Source organism: Halichoerus grypus, chromosome 4 (assembly GCF_964656455.1).
Source record: "Halichoerus grypus chromosome 4, mHalGry1.hap1.1, whole genome shotgun sequence".
Lineage (NCBI taxonomy): Eukaryota > Metazoa > Chordata > Mammalia > Carnivora > Phocidae > Halichoerus > Halichoerus grypus.
The window spans coordinates 100,540,015-100,565,181 of record NC_135715.1 but is presented as its reverse complement, the minus strand read 5'-3'; the positions used below and the strand labels follow the sequence as shown (position 1 = coordinate 100,565,181).

At 43.9% G+C, this 25,167-nt stretch overlaps 1 protein-coding gene across 4 annotated transcripts in view; it reads right to left on the bottom strand.

Annotated features, from left to right (window-relative positions):
- Positions 1-25,167, bottom strand: part of MGAT5 (alpha-1,6-mannosylglycoprotein 6-beta-N-acetylglucosaminyltransferase) — a 557,249-nt gene that overhangs the window by 381,106 nt on the left and 150,976 nt on the right. For 3 of the 4 annotated variants that reach the window (XM_078070704.1, XM_078070706.1, XM_078070705.1), the window contains 3 exons: positions 23,497-23,688; positions 14,097-14,203; positions 3,584-3,717 (listed from right to left, as the gene is read on the bottom strand). The gene's annotated coding sequence lies outside the window, so the exon portion shown is untranslated. The remainder of the gene's footprint in view (positions 1-3,583; positions 3,718-14,096; positions 14,204-23,496; positions 23,689-25,167) is intronic. The other variant, XM_036106945.2, reaches the window with a different exon arrangement.

The following is a 25,167-nucleotide window of genomic DNA, read 5'->3' as shown; positions in this document are numbered from 1 at the left end:
GTTCCCACTTACAGGACGTAAGGGATCCAATTTCTTCACATCTTCACCAACATTTGTTACTTTCTTCTTTTCTTTTCTTTTCTCTTCTTTTCCTTTCCTTCCCTTTCCTTTTTTTCCTTTTCTTTTTGGTAGTAGCCATTCTAATGGGTATGAGATGGTATCTCACTGTGATTTTAATTTGCACTTCCTTAATAATTAGTGACATTGAGTATCTTTTCTTGTACTTATTAGCTATTGGATATCTTCTTTGGAGAAATGTCTATTCAAGTCCTCTGCCCATTTTTTTCATCCAATTGTTTTTCTTTCTTTCTTTCTTTCTTTCTTTCTTTCTTTCTTTCTTTCTTTCTTTCTTTCTTTCTTTCTTTCTTTCTTTCTTTCTTTTTTCTTTTTTTTAGTTGTAGGAGTTCTTTATATAGTCTGGATATTAACCCCCTTAACAGATATATGATTTGTAAATATTTTCTCTCATTTTGTGGGTTGCTTTTTCATTCTGTCGATTGTGTCTTTTGATGCACAGAAGTTTTCAATTTTGATATAGTCCCGTTTGTCTATTTTTTTCTTTTGTTATCTATGCTTCAGTCTGCCTTTTATGCCAAATTTTGCTGTAGCAACCAGCTTCACACAGGTATAACTTGACAGACCCACCCTTCAGCTCCACTGCTTGCCCTTACTTAGGATTTCTGAGTCTATTGTGCAGCATGCCTCCTGGATCCCACCTAGTATCATGCATGACTACACAACCTGGAAGGTCAAAGTGGGTGACACCCATATGGCATCCCTTGACCAATGGGTCTCAGGAGCTGGTAGATTAAGGCTCTCTTCTTCCTTCCTGCAGGTGGGCAATTCCAAGGTGCATTCCACACAACTTGTCAGGTGTCTGAGCTAGGCCCCAAAATGGCCTGCCCAAAGAGGTACGTGTAAAATCTCTAGAACCTATGAGTATTATTTGAAAAAAGGGTCTTGGCAGATGTGCTTCAATTAATGCATAGTATAATGGATATAGACAACAATATTGTAATATAGTCATCAAACTTGCTAAGAGACTAGAACTTAATTATTCCACTAAAAAGAAAGGATAACTATGTAATGTGATATGGGTGCTAATTATCACTACAATGGCAATCATATTATAACATATGCATGTATCAGATTAATATGCTGTACACCTTAAATTTACACAATGTCATATGTCAAATATATTCAATAAATAAATAAGGATCTTGAGATGAGATTATCCTGGATTCTCTGAGTGGGCTCTAAACCCAATGACAAGAGTCTTTTTAAGAGCAAGGCAGAGGAAAATTTGAAACAGATAGAAGAGGAGGAAACACAGACACACAAAGAAGGTAATGCAAAGGCAGAGCAGAGAGAGAGATGCAGTCACGAGACAAGGAATGCCAACAGCCAGCCGAGGCTGGAAGAGGCCAAGGAGGATCCTTCTCCAGAGCCTTCAGAGGGAGGACAGCCCTGCTGATACCTCAATTTCAGACTTGTAGCCGACTCATCTATGAAAGGATTAATCTCTGTTGTTTCAAGTCAACAAGTTTCGGGTGATCTGTTACAGCAGCCACAGGAAACCAACACAACGTTCTCAAGAGGATCCAGCCATAGTTGCCCACAGTTGGGGCAAGCTCAATAATTGAAGGACTGGCCTGCCTTCCTTCCGTATTTCACTCTTCCTGGGGCCCTATTCCTATTCCCTAGGATCATTTCCCAAAATAAATTCCCTGTGTGTAAGCCCTGGTCTCAGGTTCTGCTTTCTGGGGGGAGGGGGTGGGGATGTAGGCTAAGACACTTGGTTCCAGAAGTGACCCTAGAAAGTAGAAGCTCAGGAAGGGACTATGGAGCTGGCTCACTCACTGGGCAGACAGTGATGACTCTGGTGCTGGTAGTAAGTGGGCTGATAACAACTCCAGGCATCCAGTGCATTATGAAACGTTTGAGGCTCAATGCTCTGGGGAATGCAAGGACACAGCCAGTAAGTTGTAAAAGACAACTTATTTTTTCTTGTACCTCCTACTACCAAGTAGGAGATAGTACATTTGGTGTGCCTCTTTCAATTTCAGAGGCTGCATTTGATACATTTGGGAATATTGCCCTTACCCATTGATTGGGTAACTCAGAATCCTGTCAATTTTGAGAAAACTCTGTAGCAAGCAGGGTCAGGCTTTGGGGCAAGCTGTTATCACTTGGGTCATAAGACCCAGCAGATCCAATAGTGCTAGAAGTACCCACGGTAGATGAAGATGCTTGTGTGGGTCCTGGGAAAGCCCTAATAGGAAAATCACAGCCTACACCCCTAGGGTTCTGGATCAAGGTCATGCCTTCTGCAGCCGAGATTTACTCACCATTTGCAAAGCAGCCCTTACGTGCTACTCGGCTCTAGCGGAGACTGAGCACCTGGGACCCGAGCTGTCGATCAAAAGTAGGGCATTAGGGCATGCACCAAATCATAAGATTGGACAGACAGAGCAGCGATCTATCATACAAAAGAAAAGGTAGATTTTGGATTGCACATGAAGAGGCATGGAAGGCACATCAAGTCACATGAACAGGCAGCCCTGACTTCCATGCCACCTATGACTGCGGTACCATTATGTCCTGTCAACTTACGCCTGTAGCCTCATGGGAGTTTCTTGTGAACAACTGACACAGGAGGAAAGAACCTGAACACTATCCATAGATGGATAAGCACAATATGTTGGCACTAACTGAAAACGGACTCCTCTGCCCTGTAGCCCCACCCAGGTATACTCTGTGGGACAGTGAGAAGAAAAATCCTCTTTGTTGGAAGAGCTGCGAGCAGCGCATTGATTACTCAATTTGTATGGACACAGAGATGGCCTGAGATATGGTGATGCATAGAATCCTGGCAGTGGTAAGTGCCTTGGCTGAGTGGTCAGAGACCTGAAAGGAGCAAGGTTGGAAGATGAGTCAAGGTCAGGAGATGAGGTGTTTGTACCCACAGGAGTGGGCACAGTGTGAAAGCTTTTGGGGTCTCATGTTAATTCTCACCAGAGAGCATCTACCACAGAGAATGCCCACCTTGTGTGAATAAGAGCCAGCCTCTTTCCTTGGCCACCCCAGGGCTTCTTCGATAATCTCCTGAATGCCGTAGTAATAGAGATCAAGGCTATATGCCTGGCCCAACAGCATGAGCTCCTTCTCTTCAAGGCTGATTTGGCCACTGCCACTGATGAATGCCAGATTTCTAGCCAAATAAATTGCAGACAAGCTCTTCACGTGATAGCATTACTCAAGGAGGCCAACCATCTATCTGGTGGCAAGTGGATTTCTTCAGATGCCTTCACCTTGATGGGGCCAGCAATTTGTTCTTATAAGAAATGACACCTACTCTGGATATGTGTGAGATCCCACCCCCTGGCTGTTAGCATCACCATCCAAGGGCCTACAGAATGCCTGATTTAATAGCATAGAGTGTATATAACATTGTCTCAGATAAGGGACCCATTTTATAGTAAAGGAGATATGCCATTGAATGCATGACTATAGGAGTCACTGATTCTACCATAATGCACATCACCTGGAAGTTGACAGCTTAATGGAAGGATGAAAGACTTACCAAAGACTCCTTTAAGATGTTATCTTGGGCACAACATTCAGTGGTGTTGGAGTGTAGCTTTCAGGATGTGTTATATGCACCGAACCAATGGCCAGGGTATGGTCTGTGTCCCAAATAGCTAGAATACATGGATCCTGAAACCAAGGGGGTAAAAGAAGGATTAGTCACTCTCACCATTACTTGTAGTGACCCACTTAAGGAATTTATGCTTCCCACCTTTAACTTTATGTTCTATTGGATTAGAAGTTTCCCAGGTGGAAGGTAAGGGGTTTGGAGGCATGCTTGTACCAGAGGGTTCTGCTGAACTTGAAGTTACAACTACTGCCCAGTCATTTTATTTTATTTTTATATTTTAAGATTTATTTATTTATTTATTTATTTGAGAGAGAGAGAGTGCTTACCTGAGTGGGGGGAAGGGGCAGAGAGAGAGAATCTTCAAGCAGACTCCCCGTGAGGTGGAGCCTGATGGGGGGCCTGATCCACGACCCACGAGATCATGACCTGAGCCAAAACCGAGTCAGATGCTCAACTGACTGACCCACCCAGGTGCCCCTGCCCAGTCATTTTAGATTCCTTGAGCCAGAGGATCCTAAAGAACTATATTGGTGGGGATAATTGACTCTGAACACCATGAGGAGCTAGGGTTGCAGCTCCCCAGTGGGTTAAGAAAGGAGAATGTTTAGAAGCCATGAGACACTGGTGCTGCAATCCAAGGCGTAAGTATAAATGGGCCATCCCAAAAACCATGACCCAATAGGGGTGAGAGAACTAAGGCCCAACCCTGCAGATGAAGGATGAAGGTCTGGGTGAAGGTGCGGAAAGTCTGGAATAGGTGTGGGGGGAGCCATGATGCTCAACAATGGTATTGGGACCATGTGTGGCTGGGAGGACTGAAGCTTGGTCCACTAACTGTCCTGCATGAAGCCTTTTGTAGAAATTGCTACTAGCTACCACATTAAGGACCCTGTGACTGACTGGACTCCAGAAAGGGCATGAGCACATCTGAGTGGTATAAGGAGTAAATCATACTGGACATCTCTCACGCCTCATGTCTTACATCTCTCCAGCCTACCTCTAACTGTGTCAGTTGCTGCAGTGACCAGTGCAGATATAACCTTCTGGCATCTTCCCTCTGCTACATCTCATTTCTTACTTTCTGTGTGGAGTCCTCTCTGAAGCCACTCTATAAGAGGACTGCTAAACCAGCCTGGCCTCTGCTTGCTCATGTGCAATCTAGAAGAGAGCATTCATACTCCATGTGGCAATCCTTGACCAGGGGGAGATAGAAGCTAGTGAACAAATACGTGCTTCTACCTTCCTTCCCACAGGTGGACGACTCTGGGGTCAATTCCACACAACTCCTTAGAGGGTCTTGGGCAGATGGAGTAGCAGTTGCTCATGGAGTGACCAGCTCAATAAAGCACCCTTGCATTGGCTTTTTTTCCTACCCTGATTTATACTCTTTCCAGTTCCTCATGCCTATTCTCTGGGTCACTTCCCCAAATAAACTATTTGCGTGCAAACCCTTGCCAAAGTCTCTGCTTTCTGGCTAAGACACGTAGGTGACTTGGGAAAAGTAAAGGTAGATGTGGGCTGCTGATATGGGTGAGAACAGAGAGAAGTGGGGAAAGGTGTCCACAGGAAAAATTATCATTTGTACTAGATCTAATTTTTGTAAAATGACATAGATGTGTGTATGTAGACATAAAGAGATGCTTGCAAAATGGTCACCCAAATATTTGCATTGGTTATCTTAGAATGGTGGGATATATTTTCTTATATTTTAAAAGCATTATTTTTTATAAGTTATTTGAAATATTTACACTGAATGTGTGATATTTACATACAGTAATCAGAAAAACATTGCAAGGAAGGGGGTATAAACGGTGGGGAAGGAAGTAAGCCTTCAGGCCAAGGTGGGAGTTCTCTCTCCAGACATCTGTGCACAAAGCTCTTCCTCCTTCCTGAAGCCAGAAAACAAATCCCTCTCTCTCACTATCAGCTCAATGTAGATAGAAATTCCAAGGCATGACCAGAACCCACTAGTTTCATAGCAGTGGCCAGACTTCAATCTGAGCTCAACTGGGATCCCCTGCTCTGCATACGCACAGTATTGGAACCTGGTTGAAATGAGATGACTCAAACCCCAATTTGTAGGGAAAGAAAGAGAAAGTTCTGAGCTCATAGGGGTTTGTTATTTCCTCAAAATTCTCAGTTATACTAGCTAGCAAGAGGGAGATCAGTAGGCTTACAGATTACAAGAATGAATTGGCTCTTCTGAGAAATGTCTTCTTATCATCTTCTTTCCTCCATTGCTCAGGGGTCCCCACATGGGGTGAGAACCCCACTCAAGGCCTCCCTCTGGGTCACAGGGCCAAGTGTCTTATTTAAAATTATCCTCAATACAGTTTGGCCCAGGTCATCCCCTAACTGGGCCCTGAGTGGAAAACACATGAGGCTGTGCTTTTGGGAGGCAGAGGAAGCTACTGAACCTCTATTTTGAACTAGGATTTGAATTTTGGAAGATAGAGATAGGTTTCTAATTTGAAGAGTATGTAGTTCCGCCTCTTATAGAAGAAACCTTCCGGGGAGAAGATTCTAAATATGAAGGATTTTTAAATGTGTTCTAGAATGAAGAAGGTTGGTAAAGTCAGATCCAAAATCCTGGTTTGACAGCAGATTTGCACGCTGTTCGATCTTGACTTTTTCCCACTGGAAAAAAATGGAATGAAGGCTGATACTTGGCGCTTGATTCAACAATTGAGAAGAGAGAGGGGCGCCTGGGTGATGAGTCAGTTAAGTGGCTGACTCTTGGTTTTGGCTCAGGTCATGATCTCAGTGTCATGAGATGGAGCCCTGCCATGGCTCTGTGCTCAGCACGGAGTCTGCTTGAGATTCGCTCTTCCTCTCCCTCTGCCCCTCCACTCGAGTGCTTGCTCTCTCTAATAAAATAAAATAGATCTTTAAAAAAAAATAAAAGCAGCAAGACCAATGTTTCTACCACTCAGTAGCTATTAAACAAATTTATGAGCATTATTGCTCATTATGGAGAACCATAATTTACACATTGAAGCTCTCAGATTTCACTGTTATCTTTCTGCTCTCCCCCAAGTTTGGGTTTTCCTTAAACCTCACATTCATTACCATCTCCATCCAACCCATTTTTCTTTGCCTTAAGGCTTCTTTTACTTTGTGAAGAAAATATGCTCAAGGGCATGTGCCTACTTTGGGAAGGCAGTTGGTGGGGAGTGCTGGAATAGAGTGCCTGAATGTCTTTGTTTGAATGTTTTTGTGTTTTTTAAAAAGATTTATTTATTTATTTGAGAAAGAGAGAGACAGAGAGCATGACCCTGAGCTCATGACCTGAGCTGAAACCAAGAGTTGGAGGTTCAACGGACTGAGCTACCCAGGTGCCCCCCGAATGTCTTTAAGATAAATCTTTTCTCCCATCTCAGCGGGCTACCTTGAGGTGTGGGGGTGTTTATCCCAGGTCTGGGGGAGCCTGGTGGCCTCAATTTATATAATATTTACATATTATATATTATTTACATATCTGTGCAGCCTAGGAACCTTCTGGGGTGCTGGAAATGTTCTCTACCTTGGCCAGGGTGGTCATTACCAGGTATATAATATATATAAACTAATTGATTTCGTATACTTGATTGTATATAAGGTATGCTTCAATAAAAAAAATAGTTAAAAATATATATGCCTTCAAATGTGCATGGATAAAACCTCAAACCCTCCTCCTTAGGACTTTGGACTTTGAAATGCAAAACTGAAGGTCATTGTTATTTTACTGGACATTAAACACCGCTAAGGCAACGTACATTTTTTTTTATTATTATTATATTATGTTAATCACCATACATTACATCATTAGTTTTTGATGTAGTGTTCCATGATTCATTGTTTGTGTATAACACCCAGTGCTCCATGCAGAACATGCCCTCTTTAATACCCATCACCGGACTAACCCATCCTCCCACCCCCTCCCCTCTAGAACCCTCAGTTTGTTTCTCAGAGTCCATAGTCTCTCATGGTTCATCTCCCCCTCCGATTCCCCCCCTTCATTTTTCCCTTCCTGCTATCTTCTTCTTCTTCTTTTTTTAAACATACAATTATTTGTTTCAGAGGCACAGGTCTGTGATTCGTACATTTTGAATCAACAGCAAGTTTGGTTAGTAGGTGCATAACTGCAACACCGTTTCCTTTCCCAGGAGAAAATTAGAACTAGGAAGAAACGGACCTTCTATCGCATGGCATTGTGATAGGGAGGTGGCCGTTTCCACTCAGTTGATTAGTTTTTTTCTTCTTAAGATGACATTTGATTTATAGCTGACAGTACCCCAGAATGCGGTGTAGTTTCAAAACTGAAAATGCTCAGTTCTGGAGTGATTTGTCAACAGCTCCTGCTTTCAGGATCCTTTCCCAGGAGACTGCCCTGGACAGCCTGCCTCACTGTGCTGCTGGGGGCCCTCGCCTAGAGCCTGGGGCTGGACGGGGCAAGCCCTCATGTCATTCCACAGGCCAGGGGTCCCAGCTCTGTGTAGCTCTTGCTCTCCCCACTCTGGGCTCTTGAAACAGGACAAGACGCAGTCCAAACCACTGGCCAGGGGTCTGTTTACAACTTGTGTCTGTTAACAACTTGGAATTGTTGCTTTTTTTTTTTAAGATTTTATTTATTTATTTATTTATTTATTTATTTATTTATTTATTTATTTATTTATCAGAGAGGGAGAGATCACAAGCAGAGGGAGAAACAGGCAGAGGGAGAAGCAGGCTCCCTGCTGAGCAGGGAGCCTGACTGAGATTTGATCCCAGGACCCTGGGATCAGGACCTGAGCTGAAGGCAGATGTTCAACCAGCTGAGCCACCCAGGTGTCCCAGAATTGTTGCTTTTATTATGTTAACTTAGCCACTCTGGGTGACCTGCCCAAGCTGTTGACCTCTCAGGGCTTCAGGTTTTCACCTGGAACATGAGGGAACCGGTCAGATCCAGTGGAGGGTACCCACTGAGGCTGCAGGGGAGACTCACCCGGAGAGGTTCAACCCAAACAAGGAAAGTGCATATAGTAGTAGACATTTTTCAAGCCTTTGACTTAAAGAATGTCAGTCCTTATGTTTTTCAGACATGAAGGACATAGTGTTAAAATTTTTATTAAGATTCTATGTTTGAGCAATCTCTACACCCAACATGGGGCTCAAACCCACAACCCCGACATCAAGAACTGCATGCTCCACCGACCAATACAGCCAGGTGCCCTGCAAAAGACACATTTTTAAAAATACATGCCTGATGGTACAATCTTCTTCACTCTCTATCTCACTGAGTGGTATTTAGAATACACAAGCAATGCAACTAGGTACTCTGAACATGTTCTATAACCTGCCCATCTTCCCCCTTCACCCACCTCAAGTCATCCATTTCTTGTTAGAATAAATGAAATCATCGCTTGGTTATTATTATTATTTTAAAGCGTTTTCTTTTGAAATAATCTTAACTATAAGAAATGGCAAAAATAACACAGAAAATTCCCATGTACCCTTCACCCAGCTTCCCCCAATAATCTCTTACATAACCATCATCACTGGTTATGATTTTACAGCATGATTCACCTCCTCCCCCACCCTTAGCCCCAGCCCCCTCACCCCCGGCAATCAGTCTTGGCATCTGAAAGAGCCTAGTATCAAACAGCGGCAGGTTTGCAAGGTGAGCGTGAAGAGCTGAGACTAAACCTCATTTCCTGGTTCCTATCCAGAGCTCCTTGTGTCATTATGTGCTCTGGCTTCACAAGGAGGTTAAAAAAAAAAAATCCCCAAATGAAAACTTATGATTTATTTATTTAAAGTAGAGGCAGTGAATAACTCATGAATTCATGCATTTGCTTATTATTCTTCCTTGCCATGGAGATGGATGGATGAATTGATTCATCTCTCTGCCTACACATCTCTCACCACTGCAATGGGAAAATGATGTGGGCTGGGGAGGGCAGTGAGGTGTGATGGAAAAGGGATAGAACCAAGACTAAAGATGTAGCCCTAGTTCTGCCAATGGAATGAACTTGGTGAGTCACTCTCTGAGTCTTCATTTCCTTTTTTGTAAAATGAGGGAGGAGGCCTGGGTAGGGGTGAAGTCAGAGGCTCAGATTGTTGCATCTAAGGAAATGGCATGATAGGATGGGTTCCCTGGGAAGCTGACTTTGAGAAGGGGGTTAGCACGCAGGCTGCTTGTTAGGAAGTTGTCAGAGCAATGCTGTGGAAATGGGGCTGGAGCATGTTTGGCAGAAGGAGAAGTTGAGGCCCAATGGAAACCTTGGCCAACTGCATGGAGAGCTCTGGGGCTAAAATGCCCTATGGTATAGCGTCATTAGGGGTGAGCACGCCAGGCCTTTATACCCCACATCCAGTGGCCTGAGCTGTCCCAGGACTGGCTGGGTCACTGGCAAGTCAGCGGTCTGCAGCGTCAGCCAGGTCTTCTCAATGACACTCTCAATTGCTGGAACATTAAGGGTTTCATTGAAGCGTCGTCTGGGAGGCTCACCACAGTGTCCACAACCGTGTGAAAGCACAGGGTGCTGTTAATGAACAGGACAATGAGAATAATAGGATATTAACATGTACAGGGATATTAAAGATCATGCAACTCAACCTTGTCAGTGAACAGGAGAGGAAAATGAAGGTTTCCATGACTTGCCTCAGGTCCATGGTAAGGTCACAGCAAAGACCTTTGTCCTTCTCTCCAATCATTCTTTCCAGGACAGGGTAGCTCACATGCTATGCACGGGAGGGACTGTCCACAGGAGTGTAGAGAGGACCAGGCAGGCCACCAGCTATCCTGAGGGGGCCACCAGCCCTGGCCAGGGAGGCCTGGAGCCCTTACTGGTACTTTCTAAAAACTCTTTGACCCCCAGTGCCTTCAGCCTTTCAAAGAAAGTGGCACTCATCCTGCTGGCTTCTGGGAAGCCCATCCGGGGAATTTTTTTCAAGTCAATCTTTTATCCTTGGTGCCTGGTGAAAGGGTATTAGGATGAAGTTCGAGGCAATGGTTCTTTGGTGCCCAGAGGCCTTTGGCCACGGGGGAAATCCATCAATTCATCACCCAAAGCTGGATTGACAGTGCACAGAGCCAAGCCTGAGACTATCGGGAGCTGGTATTTTCCCTGGATTTGCACAATTCCTCTGTGAGGGTCGCTGGGGCCCTGGTTAGGGAGGCCCAGTGGGCTGGGTAATGAACTCTGGCTCCTGCTGAGAGCCGGCCCCTGTGCCCGGCAGCACTCAGGAAGGGGTAGGAATCAGCAAGAAAGCGTGCCAGAAATGGTTACATTTTGTAAGGAATGTGTCTTATCTTGTTCCATTCACAGAGGAAAAGAAAACATCAGCTCCAGAGCCAAACCTATCTCTCAGGGTAATCCATCTCTGTTCAGCTGCTCCCTGCAAATCTCTCTTGCATTAGCTTTCCCGGGCTTCAGACTAATGCACGCGCTATATTCCTTGGAAATTTAATAAGAGTCCTACGTGTCTTTTGAAATTCGTGTTTCTGTGTCTTATCTCCACCTAATGAGTTAATATGGAAATTAATTTAGTGCTCATCAGATAGAGTGAATTGTCAAGGTATGGGTTTCTTTTAACCTTGCTGAAAATTCTCCCCGCGCCCCCTCTCTGGCAGCTGAATACTTAATATTATCCAAATAGGGGAAAACACATTTGCTGCAAATACACAGGAAGTACTTTAGAGCTGAAGGGATTCTCTAGCTTTTCAAGCCTGGATCTGACCTAGCCTTCTCTGCTCAGGCTGGGCTCTCATCACTGCCACTTGGCTCCCCCCTGGGTACCCTCCCATCGAACTGACCTCTAGATGTTTCCTAAATGCTCACATTTTTCCAAATCTCTGTCCCTTTGTATATATATGCTGGTCCTTTTGCCTGGGCCACACCCTTCCTTGCCTTCCTCACCTGAGAAACATCTACTTCACTTCAAGACTGCTAAAATGTCATTTCCTCAGAAAGATTGGGGGTGGGGCTCCTTCAGTCCTGGGAACAGGGGGTGGGGACAGGGACACCCTCCTGCAGGTAAGCATATGGGAATTCCTTTCAGAGCTGAGATTCTGATCCACTGCTCCCTCCCTCCGTGGAGAGAATTTCTGCAAGGGAGACCTGTTCTTATTTATAGGAGGCTGACCTCAGCCACTGCTGCTTTCTGAGTGATTGCTTTTATTTGGCTCCTACTGGATGGATTGTCAGCAATTCCTGTGGTAGGGCCTGGTCCGCTACTGTTGGTTTCTTGCACTTAGCAGTCCTAGCAAGAGAGCAGCTCATGAGAGTCTTCCTCAATGGATACAGGAAGGAAAGAGTAAGGGAATGAAATATGAACAGGAAATAAATTTATTTCCAAGAGACAATAGCTGGAAAAATTGTTTTTCCTCTGATTTAGAAGATAATAGCTTAAAAAAAAAAAAAAAAGCCGTTCTCTTTAAGAGAAAAAAGTAGGGGCACCTGGGTGGCTCAGTCGAATAAGCCTCCAACTCATGGTTTCAGCTCAGGTCATGATCTCAGGGTTGTGGGATCGAGCTTCCTGTCAGGCTCCATGCTCAGCTCAGAGTCTGCTTGAGGATTCTCTCTCCCTCCCTTTTCCTCTGCCCCTCCCCCCACACTCGTGTGCACACGCACTCTCATTCTCAAATAAATAAATAAATAAATAAATAAATAAATAAATAAATAATTTAGGAAAAAAAGGTAAAAAATTCTCCAGATCAGAAGCTAGACAGAATATTCCAGAGTTCTGAAAAATTGAGAACAGTGAATTCACGCCCCTTGGACCCAAAGGGCATGTGCAACCCAAGTGTTTGCCTTTCCCTTTCAGGGGCCCTTCCTCCAGAATATTTGGGCGGGGGGAAGAAGCTTCAAATGTGCACCCCTGAGGTGTTCCTCTGTGAAGTAGGATCCCCTCCCTTCCACCCAGCACAGCCATGGGGCCTCCTCCTGCACCACACACCAGCTTCAGTAACCCTAGCCTCCCACCCCCGACCCATTTTGTACTCTGTCCACCCAGAGGGCAGGAGCTTGGCCAGAGCCTCCTTCCTGCCACCCCATTTGTTCATTTCTCATAGCAACCTCTCGTAAGGCTGTCTGGGAGAACCTGATTTCGCTGAGGGGTGGGGAGCGGTAAGGAAAGGAAATGGCAACGCAGGAGGGAAGCATTTTTTACACTGTACTTTATATCATCATCTATGGTAACCACAAGAAAAGCCATTAGCTCTACATAGAGATGACACGCTCCAGCTCCCAGCCTTGTTCCCTCCCCTCAGATCATCTTCCTCTGGAAGAGAATCAGAGGGCCGCCTGGGTGGCTCAGTTGGTTAAGCATCCCACTCTTGGTTTCGGCTCAGGTCATGATCTCAGGGTCATGAGGTCAAGTCCCGCATTGGGCTCAGTGCAGAGCCTGCTTAGAGTTTCTCTCTCTCCTTCTGCCGTTCCCTCCCTCCCTCTCTCTCTCTCTCTCCAAGAAAGAAAGAAAGAGAGAAAGAAAGAAAGAAAGAAAGAAAGAAAGAAAGAAAGAAAGAAAGAAAGAAAGAGAGAAAGAAAGAAAGAAAGAATGAGAGGCTACCGTGTACATTCACTACCCAATTTCAGGAGGTGCCATTTACTTAGAGTGTAGTAGAAACAGTGCCCCTAAAGTTCTGCAGTGTAGCAGCCCTGAAGAGAAGTCTCTTCAGACCTCCAGGGCTTCTGGAAAGGCCCACTGCCCTATCCTGGGTGGCTGGTCTTGCCTAAGTTTGGCTTCTCTCTCCCCCATCTTCCCCCTCTGGAGACAGCCACCTCTAGCACCAGGCAGGTTGGGACAGCCCTCTGTGGGCTGTGGCACTTGAGGTGGGTCGCTTTTGAGCTCTTCTTGTCAATGCGAGGTTTACTCACACAGATTGTTCTTTCTGTTGTCCTGGGGGTAATTATGGACTGAACTCCCCAAGACATAAGCTAATTCTCTCAGATATCTATACTAATAAAGTAAAATGTCTTCATACATAGGACAGTTATTCATGTACTGACCCCATCTCACAATGGGTTATGTTACTTCCTAGTATTAGACATGATGATGTGAGAATCCTTTTAGCCTGGTCTGGGCCTTTGTGAAGGAATAGTGTCACTGAGAGACCCCTTATCCATTAGTGGGAAAACAAAGAAAGCTACTCTCTGGGGAGGCACGTTCACTTTCTGGTTTCATGTGGTTCTAGTTGCCCTGAGAACCCCCAGGCACTTTGTAGGCATGGCCTTTCTGCCCATTCTCAGCTCTGCAGGCAGGAAGGCAGTCCGTCACTAGAGGCCTGTCCTGGGAGGAATTAAGGTGCCTGCTTTCAGGAAGCTCCCCACACGTGGGGAAGCCACGTCTTCTCCCTGGCAGGGACACTATAAACTCTTGAGCAGCACAAAGCAGCTAACACTGTCTAGCACACAGCCTGGGATACTGAGGGCTGTGTGGAAGAGATCCCTGCTCAAAGATGAAAGAGGTTACCCACCATACTGCAATGCCGGACCAGAGAAGTGTCTTCCATTTGTATATTCTACCTTGGGTTTCCCCATCTTCCCTGTCCAGTATTCGCTGTAGGACACTCTGTCGTGGCAGCTGTAACTATGGGGAGGGAGGGAGCCTGGGTTACACCTGATGGGCCACTGAGCTCATTCATTATGAGAGATGTATTCAATTTAGGGGCCATTTTTTTTTATTATGTTATGTTAATCACCATACATTACATCATTAATTTTTGATGTAGTGTTCCATGATTCATTGTTTGTGTATAACACCCAGTGCTCCATGCAGAACGTGCCCTCTTTAATACCCATCACCGGGCTAACCCGTCCCCCCACGCCCCCCCCCCAGAACCCTCAGTTTGTTTCTCAGAGTCCATAGTCTCTCATGGTTCGTCTCCCGCTCTGATTTCCCCCCCTTCTTTTTTCCCTTCCTGCTATCTTCTTCTTCTTCTTTTTTTTTTTAACATATAATGTATTATTTGTTTCAGAGGTACAGGTCTGTGATTCAACAGTCTTGCACAATTCACAGCGCTCACCATAGCACATACCCTCCCCAGTGTCTATCACCCAACCACCCCATCCCTCCCACCCCCCACCACTCCAGCAACCCTCAGTTTGTTTCCTGAGATTAAGAATTCCTCATATCAGTGAGGTCATATGATACATGTCTTTCTCTGATTGACTTATTTCGCTCAGCATAATACCCTCCAGTTCCATCCATGTCGTTGCAAATGGCAAGATTTCATTCCTTTTGATGGCTGCATAATATTCCATTGTATATATATACCACATCTTCTTTATCTATTCATCTGTTGATGGACATCTAGGCTCTTTACATAGTTTGGCTATTGTAGACATTGCTGGTATAAACGTTGGGGTGCATGTACCCCTTCGGATCCCTACATTTGTATCTCTGGGGTAAATACCCAGTAGTGCAATTGCTGGGTCATAGGGTCGCTCTATTTTCAACTTTTGAGGAACCTCCATACTGTTTTCCAGAGTGGCTGCACCAGCTTGCATTCCCACCAACAGTGTAGGAGGGTTCCCCTTTCTCTGCATCCCCGCCAACATCTGTCGTTTCCTGACTTGTTAATTTTACCCATTCTGACTGGTGTGAGGTGATATCTCATTGAGGTTTTGATTTGGATTTCCCTGATGCCGAGTGATGTTGAGCACTTTTTCATATGTCTATTGGCCATTTGGATGTCTTCTTTGGAAAAATGTCTGTTCATGTCTTCTGCCCATTTCTTGATTGGATTCTTTGTTCTTTGGGTGTTGAGTTTGGTAAGTTCTTTATAGATTTTGGATACTAGCCCTTTATCTGATATGCCTTTGCAAATATCTTCTCCCATTCAGTGGTTGTCATTTGGTTTTGTTGACTGTTTCTTTTGCTGTGCAAAAGCTTTTTATCTTGATGAAGTCTTTAGGGGCCATTTAATGTGCTTACTCTGAGCTGTGTTGCTGTGTTAGGTACATGTTACTTAAAATTAAAGATAAATCATACACATTCTAAGCCCTAAAATGATTTCAATCTAGTAGAACAGCGTTTCTCAAACTTTTGGGGCCTTGGTATATAGTAAGAAATATCTTTTTAAAAATTTATAATTCATTGTGGTAACAAACCCACATAATATAAAATTTGCCATCCTCGCCATTTTTAAGTTCAGTAGTGGTAAGTACTTCACCCTGGTGTGTAACAGATCTCCAGAACTCTTCACCTTGTGAAGCTGAAACTCTATACCCAGGAAACAATAACTCCTGTAGAATTATCTTTTATGTTGCTACACAGCATGTGTGCATGTGCGTGCGCGCACACACTCACACACCCCACTGATGCAAACATCTCACGAAATGATCTTGCTCTCATTATAGGGGACACACATTCTGATATTTTCCTTTATTCTATTATACTCTTATTTCTATTCTATGCTATTCTTATTCTATTCTTCTTTACTTTTGAAAATGCTGATCATGAACCCACAACTCATGTCAGTACACGTTAGTTGGTTTCACACCTGTGCTTTGACAAGCTCTCCAGGAGAATAGAGACAAAATCACAAATAGCCATGTGACAAGGCGGAGTCAAGTTTGGGGCACAAGGCAGAGGAAGGAAGAAAATTCTGGAGGATTCTCAGGAGGGAAGAAACCCACTGAGTCAGCAAGATCATGAAAGGTCACTTGGGAGGAGGTCGTTATCAGAAATCTACCTCAAAATCTCAATGCGATTTCAACTGTGAGTAGATCTGGGGGAGGAGGGGAGGAGGGCGTGGGGTTAAAAGGAGGCTGCTCTAGGCACATGAAATATGAAATGTGATCCTGACAGCACAAGTTAGTAACTGAGTAAATTTGTGCCTCTTTCTCTTATCTGTACAATGGGGATAGTAATACTATCTGCCTCTTAGTGACGTGAGGATTAAATGAGTTAACCCCTGTAAAACTTACAAAGCGCCCAGCACATAGGAAATATGTGATGCTAGTGCATTGCTTACATTATATTTAATTTTGCACACATCGCTTCTAAGGGTCTCTGGTCCAGACATCACTGCAAGAAACAAAACGGAAGGTGCTTTCCGTCAGGAAGCTGCCTGAAGGCTATGGAGTTACTGGCATGGATTTAATAGACTGTCCTCTATGGAATAGTAAGTACTAAAATAGTCAAAGCAGTGATAATAATAACTGAGTGAATGTTCAAGCACGGTATTGAATCCTTCATGTGCATCCTTTGCTCTAATCTGTGCAGTAGTTACACTAATATACACCACTAACACCATCATTCAAACCGAAACCCTGGGCCATATGGATTCTATGTGGGTTCTTCGTAGGGAGACCTCTGCCTCCATCCAAATCACACTGATTCGGAAGCAGGGAGTTTTTCAGGTCGAGAAGTCCCTTTAAATCTAGACAGGCTGGGGGGATGGTTTTGTGGTAGGTGGCAGGAATCCCAGGTTCTTTTGGAAAAACAACCAAGCTGGAACTCTGCTCCCACAGCTACCCCAGGCTGCAGAGAGCATTTCCTAGATAAATCATTGAGCCAGACTTGAGAGCCGGCCTGAACATTTCCTGCCTCTGAGGCTAATTCTATCCTTTGTAGAAACCCCAGGCTACGCATTGTTTAGCTGCCTGTTTCCTGGTGGCCAACCTCGGGAGCTCTACCAAACCCCATCTTTGGTGGCCTCCTGACCCAGAGTGCAAATTATTGAGTTTGCTGTCTTTATCCTGCACACTCAGCTACACGACAACTAATTGAAGACCAGGCACGAAAGCTCTCACTCCTTACTCAAAAGACCAGTCTCAGGCCTTCACTCGAACCTGCTCACTTTTTTACTGGGTATAACTTTGATCAGTCCAAATAGCTGGCTCTCAATCTTGAAGCAGGTACAAGGAGCATCAGATTAGATGGGACTGGGATATGTGATGGTTAGCTTTATGCGTCAACTTGACTGGGCCAGGGGATGCCCAGATTAAACATTATTTCTAAGTATGTCTGTGTGGGTGTTTCCAGAGGAGATTCAAATCTGTGGACTCAGTAATGTCCGTGGACCTCCTCAGTGCAAGTGGGCATCACCTGATCCCTTGAGGGCCTGAAGAAAACAAAAGGCCAAGGAAGGAGGGATTTGCCCCTTGTTTCCTGCCTGATAGAGAGTTCGCCTGATAGATATCCCTTAATCCTGGGATATCCATCTTCTCCTGGCCTTGGACTGGGATTCACGCCATTGGCCCCTCTGGTTCTCATGTCTCTGGGCACAGGTGGGAATTACACCGTCGGCTCTACTGGGCCTCCAGCCTGCAGAAGGCAGGCATGGGACTTCCAGCCTCCAGCTGCTCACAAGAAATCTCTTCCTATGTACACATCCTGCTTGTTCTGTTTCTCTGGAGAACCTCGGGAATACAGTAGGTGTGGGGGTGTCAGGGGAGGCTGCTGAAGACAGGCATGCTGACTCCAAGATTGAGGGAAGAAGATACTGAGACATCACACATAATAAATGCACGTGCGCAGAAAACACAGCACCTGGAAATATTTGGGAGCATAACCACTTGCTGTGGCTTTGTAGCCCAGTGGATCCTCCATGTGGCAAGCCAGGGGCAGGAGACCCTGAATTCTCAAGGCACAGTTAACTAACTGGAAGCAGGAGCAGGCGTATGTGAAGAGAAAATGATGGAGGCATGGCGGTCAGCCCCAGTTCTGCCACTCACTGGCTGTGTGACCTTCAGCAAGTCACTGTCCCTCTCAGAGTCCCAGTTTCACATGTACCAGATGGGGGTGAGGTGTATAATAATAGTAGAACACCTGCTACAGCATTCTTGTGAAGACAAGATCATATAGATAGAAAGTCCTCTGTGAGTTTCAAAGCACTAAGTAAATGTTTGAGTTTAATTATTCAGCTCAGTGTTTAAGGAGAAGAAATGTGTGCAGTAAGATTTAAAAATAGTTCTCTCCAAAACTGGAGGAAAAGAGTTTTTGGAAGGGAAAGGGATGACTTTCAGTTCTGTGAAGAATCTACTTATGTGGATCTCTGTCTATGTATCTGTCTATGTATGTATGTATGTATCTACCTACCTACCTATTATTTTACTTACCTATCTATCGAGAAAGAGAGAAAAATGGAAAGTTCCAGGGATGATAAAGTAGAGATTCTGAAGTCACCTGTGTATAATGTATATGTTCATTCATTCATTCATTCGTTCGTTCACTGAGTATCTACCATGGAGCTGGTCCCTGGCTAGGTGCTGGGGATACAATGATAAGAAGAGAATGATAAGACTATGGTCTGAGCCTCATTTAGTCTCGGGGGGAATAAAATAATCCCACCAATTAATGCATAGTTACAAACTTCCATAGTGACTCTGAAGTATAGCATGGGGAAGCCAGTTTGCCAGGGTTTAAATTCAGTTTGCTGCCTGGGTGACATTGGGCAGGTTACTTAGCTCCACCAAACCTCAGTGTCTTCATCTGCTCAATGGGGAATAATAATGACACTTACCTCTTATTGTTGTTCTGAAGATTAAATCAGATAATACATCTAAGGTAGGGTTTCCTAGTCTCAGCACGATGGACATTTCCTTGCTGTGAGGGGCTGTTCTATACATTGTGGGATGTTTGCATCCCTGGCCTCTACCTGCTACATGCAAGTAAGCATCCTTTCCCCACACCGTGACAACCAACAATGTTTCCAGACATTGCCACATGTCCCCCAGAGAGCAAAAGTGTCTCTGGTTAAGAAGCACTGATCTAATGCCTTGAAAGTGCCAGGCACATGTTGAACACTCACTATATGTTAGCTTTTATAATTTTCATAAAGAAAAGTTATGCAGAAATAAGACCTAAGATTCAAATCCTTATATTGTCATTGACTGGATGTGGGATCTAATCTTGGGAAGATTAATGAATGTAGGCATCTCTAAAAAATATTATCACACATAACTTACTTAGTAGATCTTAAATAAAATAATGTATTAAGTATTAATCTAGTTCCACATAAAGTTATCTAAAATAATGTTTGTGTCTTTAAGGCAGGAGTCGACAAATAACAGCCCATGGGCAAAATCAGGCCAGTCTCCATTTTTGTATAGCACATAAGCTAAAAATGGCTTAAATTTTTTTTTTTTATTATTGAGCTGAAATTCTTGTAACATAAAAATGAACCATTAACCTGGAAATGCAAATTGGTGCAGCCATTCTGGGAAACAGTATGGATGTTCCTCAAAAAGTTAAAAATAGAACTATCTTATGATTCAGCAATCATGCTACTTGGTATTTACCCAAAGAATACAAAAACACTAATTCAAAGGGATACATGCACCCCTATGTTTAGAGCAACATTATTTACAATAGCCTACATATGTAAGTAGCCCAAGTGTCCCCTATTGATGAATGGATAAAGAAACTGTGGTATATAAACACCATGGAATATTATTCAGTCATAAATAAGAATGCAGTCTTGCCATTTGTAATGCCATGGATGGAACTAGACGGTATTATGCTAAGTGAAAGAAGTCAGTCAGAGAAAGATAAATACCATATGATTTCATTCATGTGTGGAATTTAAGAAATGAAACAAATGAGCAAAGGGGGAAAAAAGAGGAGACACAGAGCAAGAAACAGACTCTTAACTCTAGAGAACAAACTGATGGTTACCAGAGGGGAGGTGGGTGGGGGATGGGTGAGATACACGATAGGGATTAAAGAGTGCACTTGTTGTGATTAAAATAAAAGCTTTAGGGCACCTGGGTGGCTCAGTCCGTTAAGCGTCTGCCTTCGGCTCAGGTCCTGATCCCTCAGCTCCTTGCTGAGTGGGAAGTCTGCTTCTCCCTCTTCCCTGCCATTCCCCCTGCTTGTGCTGGCTCTCTCTGACAAATAAATAAATAAAATCTTAAAAAAAAATAAAACAAATAAAAACTTAAAAAAGCCACATTAACCATTTTATTTTTTTTGCGTTTTTATTTTATTTTATTTTTTAATTTTATTATGTTATGTTAGTCACCATACAATACATCATTGGTTTTTGATGTGGTGATCTATGATCCATTGTTTTCGTATAACACCCAGTGCTCCATGCAGTACGTTAACCATTTTAAAGCATATAATTTAGTGACAATGGCTTTCAAACTTTTTGATTCTTTTGAAAAAAATCAAAAGAATATTTCCTGATGTGAAAATTATATGAAATTCAAGTTTTAGTGTCCACAGAGTTTTGTTGCAACACATCCCCACTCATTCTATGCTGCTTCCCACTACAACAGCGGGGTTAAGTAGCCACGATGGAGACCAGATGGCCCGGAAAGCCTAAAACGTATTTACTCTCTGGCCCTTTATAAAGAAGGTTTGCTGACCCCCGCTTTAAAATGGTAACAGACCAGGGAAATGAAGTACTTGCTTTCTGGAAATAATGTGCTTCCTCCTTCTTTGTTTGCCCTGCTTGCTGATTTTAGGGAATGACAGAATTTACTCGAAAATATGAGGCACTGGTATTTTTCTCCACCAATCTGACTGATGCAGTCAGCAGGATCTCTAGGTTTGTGATCCTGGAGGCCGGTGAAGAAGACAGCACCACGGGGACCAAAGGTAGGCACGGTCGCCTCCCACTGCCGGACTTTCAGTTCCTGCTCTTGACTTCCCTTTACCGCCTGGGGTCCCACACAGTTTCAGTTTGGAAAGCCTGGTCATTTCAGTTCTGGTCAGAAATTGAGGCTGTCCTGGTTTTTATTGTTTGTCACCCATTTCTACATATGGTATCTTTTCTGGAAGAACCTGTAAGGAAGCAAAAGGTGTCCCTTTGGCTGGTGGATTATTTCAGCCTGATTATTTTTACAAAACAAAAGGAAGAATCTTTCACCTTCCCCCTAACTGCCTGAAAGAATTTAGATAGAGGACCTGCCCTAGGAGGGGAGCCACCACCATAGGTAACCACATTATAATATGAACTACTAGGGGTGATAGACGGGGAGCAACTTTGTTAAAATTCCTCTTTATGTCCCATTGTTTCTGGATGGCCCAGCAAACATTTGTTTACTAAACATTTACTCTTTTCCATCTTCCTATGAATTGTCTTCCTTATCTCTGAAGTCCCAGTTCCCTACCCCTTCTCCTTAGCTCCAGATGGCACATAAGCCTCAATTGCCTGCCTGCCTATGGGGTCTCATAATCTTTTTTTTTTTTTTTTAAGATTTTATTTATTTGAGAGAGAGAGAGCACGAGCAGTGTGAGGGGCAGAGGGAGAGGGAGAAGCAGACTCCCCACCGAGCAGGGAGCCCGATGCGGGGCTCGATCCCAGGACCCTGAGATCATGACCTGAACCGAAGGCAGACACTTAACAGACTGACCCACCCAGGTGCCCCCATGGGCCTCATATTCTTAAGGAGCCCTTGTAAGTACATAATTAAATTCCATTTTCTCCTGTTAATCTGTCTCATATCAGTTTAATTCTTAGACCAGCCAAAAATACCTTGAAAGGTAAAGAAAAATTTTTCCTCCCCAATAACTCTGTAAAACATTTGCGTGCCCCACTTTCATCCCTGGTCTAAATGGATTGACCATACATAGGGCACGGCTGGGTCCAAGGATTTTTAAAAAGATTCCCATAACTGTTTAGTTCATGCTAAGCCACTAGACTACCTGGTCTGTAAAGTTTGTTAAAATATGGAAAGGGAGGACTTGAAATCATGCTTTCCTTTTGATGGGCCATAACATAGGGAAAACCTGTGGAATATTCATCTTGAGCAGATGGAGTCAAAGCAGGAAGAGAAGCTTATATGAGACAGAAGATTTTTGAGTGCTTCCCATGCAAATACCCTAGAAAGTGTGCAAAGCTTGATTCAACTCTCAAAAAAAAAAAAAAAAAAAAAGCCTCCTCAGTTACCCGGAAAAGCCTTCCCGAGCTCTTATCACCACAGCCCCACCAGAGTATGGCCCTGAGACTCTTTCCTGGCCTCAGCACCTTGATAAGAGCTGAAGAAGACCCTTAGAGAACAATATGCAGATAAAATGAACACAAAATACTGAGCTTTTCGCCCTCGTGTCAGCAAGCCCTCTTACTTAACTAGAGACCTCAACAGTTAAAACCAGAAATAGACAAGATTGCCTAACTCATGCTCTGATTAAAACCTATTGTTCTCATTTTCCCCTGCACTTTCTTGAGGCATGGATGAAGGTGTTTTGCAATGATCAAAACATTCCAACTGCCAAGCCAGAAAAGCCCTGACAGCAATGGAATGCCTAGGAGACCACTCCCCACACGTCCCCTTCCTGGCTCACGAATGTGAGCTGAACACACACTGACCCCCCCCCCCAACAACCACGCGTTCTCTCCCAAACCTCTCTATAAACCTGTAGGGTTCATCTAGCAGGCAGAGAGGTGGGTTACTGCCACCTCCCCCTACTGCCAGGACCTGAAATCAATTTCTCCCTTTTTCTTTTCCAAGCCCTCATCTCTTGAGTTATTGGCTTCTCTTACTACGAGTTTATCCAAGTTTGCTTGGTAACAGTGCTGGCAAATCCAGCCAAGAGCTGCGCTTCTGATGTGTCCAGCCCCCTTGGGGTTCCCTGGGTCGGGGAAGTTGGCTGCGCAAGTGCCAGGGCTCACCCCTTCCTTTTCTGAGTTAGCAGCTGGAATAGATCATTCAGAAACACTAGGTAGTTCTATTTTTCACAATAAATGAGTAAGAGTCCTTCTTGGGTGCCTATGACACAGATACGGAGGCTACCACTGAATGAATGTTATTTCGTTCGATGTTGATAATTCTATAGATTAACTTATAGCCTAAGAACCCCTTTGTCAAAATCCTTCTGTTATCCTGTCCCTCAGGATCCTGTGTCTCCTGGGCTGGGTCTAAAGTAGTAACCATGGCTACAATGTTCCCAAAACTTAGAAAGAAACTGGAAAGACTCACCACAAAGCTTGAAAGCATTTTTGATGTAGCAGATCTTACAGAAGAGAAGGTTCAAACTCTCCTGGCAGGAGCTTTGAGCCTCATTAAGGGTGAGTGTTGATTCTTCCTGAGGCCAACCCGCCACACATCCTTGTCCCCCAGTCCGAAGAATTTTAGATTCCTCCAGAATTCCTCAGTTCTGTGATAGGCTAGCTTGGAATAGAAAAGAATTAATACGTGACATGAGGAAAGTATACCCACTAGTTTTATATTAGAGATAATAATCCAAAAATTAGTGGAGTATAAACAGAAGTCAGACAGAATAACTTTAGGAAAGTCTTCCTCTTTTTTGGGGGGTGGGGAACCAGTGACAGTGATTATGGAAGATGGATAATCTACACCATATTCATTTGAGACTAAAAACAGTGTTACTTTCAGCTTCTATTTCGAGGGCTCTCCTATGGATTTTGTACTTTTCCTTTAATCTTTTGGCACAAGATTGAAAACTGGGACTTTTAGCATCCTGATGAAGTGTTTCCCAGAACATGCGACGTTCAGAGCTAAAAGCAAGGCAGATCTAGACAAATCAGTTTGGTCACCCTAGTTGTCTTCCAGAAGCCCACACCACCTCTATCACTACCATCTTTTAGATCATGCTCTGGGTACCTGGAACCCCAGAATTCCTTGCACAAATGGACCTAAGCCTGCTTCGGCAACCTGCACAGTCCTCTCTCCTGGGTTTGCTCTTGATTGTGAATACCATTGGTATTCACTCTCCTAGGCCCACAATGAGTGTATGGGGAGAAGGGGGTTCTTAGCTATATGGCTGGGGTCTCTATGTATGAAGAAGTCCCTGGGACTATGCAACAGAGCAGGGCTGGGAAGAGTAAGGCCAGACCTGAGCCTGATTCTCTCCATGTCCCTGAGTTTGATAGGGAATTTTGAGGAGTCTGAGAATTTTGACTTGAATACGTGCTTCCAGGTCATTATGAAAGTACCTTTTTTTCTAGATAGTATGATAGAACATCTTTTATTTAATAGTTTGCTACTTCGGTTTATAATTTTTAAATATTTGTAGAAATAGTATGCAGATACCCATTTGTACTTTTACCCCAGGCCCTGGCAAACATTATGGATGGGAATTGCCTATCTCTGTCTTATGCTTGAATAGAAATTCTACAGGCAATTTTTCATGGTGGAGAATATTGAATGCCCTGTGGGGGACATTCTCTAAAATTTTGTCTATGGACAGCTTCCCAAGGTTTCTGAAAGAATCCAAATGCAGCCCTCAGTAAGAAGCCAAGACTGACTATTGAATTCATTCAAGCAGCCATCCATGGGCACAGCACAATAAGATTTAAAACCTAACAAAAGGGAGGAAGCTAAATTTTAAGTTCCTCCAAGTTAAAAGCTTACAAGAATAATGGATCATAACCTCACACTATATAGTTAACTCTTCTCTAAACCCCATCCACTATATTGCTACTATTTTAAAACCCAGGGCATTGGAAAAACCGATGTCCTATGAGAGGTCTACAACTCCCACATGTTGGCCCTATACTTAAACAGAACATAGGATATCCTTCCAGCTTGCTTCAACCATTCCTAGTAAAATTTCTCCTGCTTTCACCTGCCAATCCTTCATCCCGTCACAGACAGAAATACACAGTTTTCTTACACTTGGGTTTCTTA